Here is a 5420-nt window from a genome sequence, read left to right as displayed (position 1 = left end):
CATTCACAAAACATCTGTAAATGCTTTTTTTATGATATTCACCCACTTATCTTTCAACCCCTGGTATAGCCTACATAGTATTACACAATAACACTCTTATCTTTCAACCCCTGGTATAGCCTACATAGTATTACACAATAACACTCCTTTCAACCCCTGGTATAGCCTACATAGTATTACACAATAACACTCTTAAACCCCTGGTATAGCCTACATAGTATTACACAATAACAATCTTATCTTTCAACCCCTGGTATAGCCTACATAGTATTACACAATAACACTCTTATCTTTCAACCCCTGGTATAGCCTACATAGTATTACACAATAACAATCTTAGTTGTGAAATCATCAAATGGATGAGGTGACCAATTGTATTTAGCTTGATTTGATTGGACATATTCCTTTATTTGTGACCCCATGGTGGAACAACTTTTGCTGATGCTTTTCTACACCAAATGATGTGTAGTTGGGAGCTGTTCCAGACAGAGAGACATGCTGTTCTGGGGTTTTTACTTGTATTGCTAATGCTCACACACTGCCATCCTGTATTAAATAAACACACTTATCTGTTCACTCTCATGTGTTATGTGTCTTGTCTCAGTCCCATACATCTACAGAGTTTTACACTGCTGAAGAGAAGCTACCAGGTTTCATGTGGGATGTGTCTTGTCTCAGAGTTTTACACTGCTGAAGAGAAGCTACCAGGTTTCATGTGGGATGTGAAAGTCAGCAGAGTGATGTTCAAGACAGGAGGTGGGATGACTTAGCCATCAACCCCCCACACTGAGGAGTCATACTGAATGTGTTCCTGTAACCAACTCATGTCGGGGTTTTTAACTGTGGTAACTAACTGGTGATAATCTGTAGAGGTTATTTTCTTTTTATGAATTTATTTCCACCATAAAAAACAACCTGCATAGACTTGATGTCATGGTGACACTTATAATGTTCCAAAATATCAAGGGAAATCCAAACCACAAAACAATGCCAAGTACAAAGTAGTCAAATTAGATTTAAAACTCAACTAATAGCCTAAAGATAGAGGACATGACATTACACTCAGTTCCCAGCCTGCAGAAGATCATAGAAACTGTTGTTGGTTACTCAGGAAGGTTGAATTGGTTGATCTTGAATCTCGTCATAGAGATGAGCCTGCGAAGAAAAGAAGGAATGTGTAAAACCAGTTGAATTTAGTTCACCAACATGGTAAAAGGGTTAGAAGACATTTAGTCAAATTTGATGTGACGTTGTAGGCATACTCAATTGGGCTTCACTTGTTAGTGAATTACATAGTTGTGTTTTATTGAATCCTTACCATTCCAACAGGTGTCTGCTGTTCTTCTCCTTCTATAGGCAAAGAGGGACAAATGTCAGCTTTATTTCACATGAATTTAATTCCGATGATATGGCTTTCCTTTTCACTGCTGTTCATTACTGTAGGTTTCATCAAGGATGCAACATCCAAATTGCAGTTTTGTAACACACACAATCTAACCAGTGAACAAATACGTACGAGCAGCACTTCCCTTGCCCTGCCTCTTCCAATACATGCCCCCTCCAACAGCACAGAGCAGCAGTAGCAGAAGGACTGACCATCCCACTGCAGGTAGAACACGACCTATTTGCAAAGACGTATAAAGTCACAGATACTGTATTACAACTCAATATCTTATCACAACATCACAGTAATGAAAGAATACAGCCTCAACACAGATCATGGCTATGCATTGTTCCAAACTACTTTCAAAAGTCTTACCTCTCTGGATGGTCCACTCCTTTACAGCCATTTCAACCCCCTCTCTGAGCACGGCGCAGGCTATCTTCTCTGTGCCCTGGCGGTCAGGGAGGAAGAGTTTGGAGATGAGGGTGTTGTTATGTCCTATAGGGCCACTCTCCAACCCATCCTGGCCACTGTGAATCCAGGATAAATTGAAGTCTCCACAATCTTCCACACAGGTGAGTGAGCAGGTCAGGGTGAGATTGTTTCCGTCTGTGGTAGCATGCTCTGCAGATACTGAGTAGAACAACAAGAAGATCTACTTGATATCAGGACAAAGCAGTGATGTACTTTGTGCCGTTACCCTAATTTACTAAGTTTATACATAGTGTAAGGCACTTATTCATGTCTCAATGGTACAACCCATTGACACTCACCATCCAGAGTGTGTAGTAAGATTCTGTTCTGTTGCGAGCAGTTGTAGAGCCCAGAATGCAGTGTTTTCACATTGCTGATGACCAAAGACCCGTCTTGGCTGATGTGAGATGCAGGAAGGTGACCCTGAGTTCCAGCTGAGACATCGCCTGACCGAGACAGACTGGACAGTGATCTTTGACCCAGAGTCCACTGGAATCTGCTGCCCACCTCGAGAGAGGAGTGGGTGGCACAGGGAAGTGATACTGACTCACCCACTGCGACAAACACTTCCTCTATACCTCCTGAAAGAGAGAGAGAGGGAGAGAGAGAGAGAGAGAGAGAGAGAGAGAGAGAGAGGAGGGAGGGGAATTTGGTTGCAATATACTACTGTGTTAATGCAAATATGATGCAATAATACATAGTTCCAAACGTACCTGTAATTTCTGTGGTATAGCTGAGGGACGTCTTCACAACCTCTCCTTCAATCAGTTGACACCGCCACTTCCTGTGATGGTCTGTCTTCCTGACACCTCGGATGGTCAGCGTAGAGAGGCAAGCAGATGAACGTTCGGTTTGAAATCTCTCTCCCTGTAGCACTGTATTGGCCTCATTCAGCCAATTCAGCTTTATTTCACTTTGGTTGCATTGTGGGACAAGGCCTGAGAATATATTCAGGTAACATTGGAGCTTGATATCCATCTCTGGTGCTGTATTGGTGTCTGTTGCCAGAGTAACTGGTAAAAAAAATGTAAATAATGGTGACAACACTCACTCAGAAATAGTGTGTATAAAGACGGACAATTTAGGTTGATCATAAATGGTAACATACTGTTGAGAAGCTGAAGAGAAACACTTGAACTGGTATCCCCATCTTCACAGGTGTAAACTCTTCCATCATCTATTTCAAGAGGTTGAATATGTAGAGAGCAGTCATGTCCCACTTTCAGTCGACTGGCTCTTCCTGAGTTTGGACCATCCGTTTTCACCTTGCCTGATAGTTCTAATTGGTTAGGAAACCCATCTTTCACTATACTCCAGGTAACAGAGGAGCAGGAATTGATGTAGGATGTACCACATGGTAAACTCACACTGTCTCCAATTGAAGCAAAGATTCTTGTGGGCCTACGGTCTTTTGAATAGTGTAAAAACAAGTGTTACAACATTTCTCATAACAAAATTAATAGGGAATCAATAAATATTTTATTTAAAATATGTTTAAAAAAATATAATGTTAAAGGAATCTTATTTACCAGATGACTGGAGTCCAAGTCTAGTCTGTAAAAGCATGCAGAGACACAGTTTTAAGTACAGACACATCTCTCCGTCTTGTGATTTTCTTTTGACAGTTTGTGTTGTCATTCAGGAAATGACAAGTTCTCACTCATCTTCTCTTTTTTCACCAACTTCTAGAAATACCAGCCATCATGCCCTGGTATTTTTTAACCAAGTAGGCCTGATTTTTTTGCTCTTCCCCTTTCCATTCAGTTCTATTTGAAATCTTATGTTTTATAACCTAGCCTACAAACACAAGACTGTATGAGGTGAAAAAAATTAACGAATTGAGATAAACCATGCAGAAAATTATGGCATTTCCCACCAAACGGATGTTATATAAATTCCATGACTGTAAAGAATATTCTACTATTCTCCCATATTACATTTATTAGATTTATTAAAAAAATTCAGCCTGCTCATTGATTGATTTATTGAATTAAATCAGCATAGCAGGAAGAGGCTACATGTTTTGAATGGGGCCAAGAGTTCAACTGTTTTCCTAGCGATCATACAGCAACATTCCAAAATGTATGTCATAATGACAGGGTCGCGCTGTTGGCTACGGTTGTACCTATATGACGTCACCGTTTATCAACGCGGAAAAGACGTCCAGATGTTCGGATTGAACAAAGCTAAACTGGGCCTTGAACATAAACCCGTGCGCGGCCATTTAGAGTCAAACGCTCCGTTTCTTCGGCGCAAGGTCATGAAAATGAAAGGAACCAGTAAAAGGGCGGAAGAGAAGGGTGAGTTATTCTAACCATCTCAACAATTTCAGTATAGGCAGTCACTCATCAATATTCAGTGTTGGAAAAAGTACCCAACTGTCATACTTGAGTAAAATACCATAATATATCAAAAGTGAAAGCCACCCAGGAAATTACTATTTAAATTGACTTAAGTATCAAAAGTAAATATAATTGCTAACATATACCTAAGTATCAAAAGTAAAAGTATAAACCATTTAAAATTCCTTGTATTAAGCGAACCAGATGGCATCATTTTCTTGTTTTTTTCAATTTAAGGATAGCCAGGGGCACACTCCAACACTCAGACATAATTTACAAACAAAGCATGTGTGTTTAGTGAGTCCTCCAGATCAGATGCAGTAGGATGACCAGGGATGTTCTCTGTTTAGTGAGTCCTCCAGATCAGAGGCAGTAGGATGACCAGTGATGTTCTCTGTTTAGTGAGTCTCCCAGATCAGAGGCAGTAGGGATGACCAGGGATGGTCTCTGTTTAGTGAGTCCATCAGATCAGAGGCAGTAGGGATGACCAGGGATGTTCTCTGTTTAGTGAGTCCTCCAGATCAGAGGCAGTAGGGATGACCAGGGATGGTCTCTGTTTAGTGAGTCCATCAGATCAGATGCAGTAGGATGACCAGGGATGTTCTCTGTTTAGTGAGTCCTCCAGATCAGAGGCAGTAGGGATGACCAGGGATGGTCTCTGTTTAGTGAGTCCATCAGATCAGAGGCAGTAGGGATGACCAGGGATGTTCTCTGTTTAGTGAGTCCATCAGATCAGAGGCAGTAGGGATGACCAGGGATGTTCTCTGTTTAGTGAGTCCATCAGATCAGAGGCAGTAGGGATGACCAGGGATGTTCTCTTGATAAGTGCTTGAATTGGAGCATTTTCTGTGCTACTAATCATTCAAAATGTAACGAGTACTTTTGGGTGTCAGGGGAAATGTATGGTGTTAAAAGTACATTATTTTCTTGAGTAATGTAGGGAAGTAAAAGTACAAGTTTTCAAAAATATAAATAGTAACAAAGTGCAGATACCCCAAAAAACGACGTAAGAAGTACTTTCTAGTATTTTTACTTAAGTACTTTACACCCCTGTCAATATTTGAAATTATTTTGTCAAACCAAAGCCAATGTTGTTGGCCTTCTCGTTTTTGCAGTTACAGTAGACCTACATCAACAGTGAAAACTGCTGCAAAAGTAAAAGTCCTTTGACCAATTTTCCGTCCGAAAGAACCCTGTGTGCTGAATCTGTTCTCTTTCAT

General features: G+C 40.7%; 1 long non-coding RNA gene across 1 annotated transcript; it reads right to left on the bottom strand.

Annotated features, from left to right (window-relative positions):
- Positions 1-1339: 1339 nt before the first annotated feature.
- On the bottom strand, positions 1340-2328 carry LOC139378932 (uncharacterized). Its single transcript, XR_011628347.1, has 3 exons — positions 2158-2328; positions 1760-2017; positions 1340-1621 (listed from the first exon to the last, which is right to left on the bottom strand). It is a non-coding gene; the product is annotated as an uncharacterized lncRNA (long non-coding RNA).
- Between the last annotated feature and the right edge of the window lie 3092 nt (positions 2329-5420).

Source organism: Oncorhynchus clarkii, chromosome 2, assembly GCF_045791955.1.
Source record: "Oncorhynchus clarkii lewisi isolate Uvic-CL-2024 chromosome 2, UVic_Ocla_1.0, whole genome shotgun sequence".
Taxonomy (NCBI): Eukaryota; Metazoa; Chordata; class Actinopteri; order Salmoniformes; family Salmonidae; genus Oncorhynchus; species Oncorhynchus clarkii.
The sequence above is the reverse complement of the archived record's forward strand: the minus strand, read 5'-3'. Positions and strand labels throughout refer to the sequence as shown.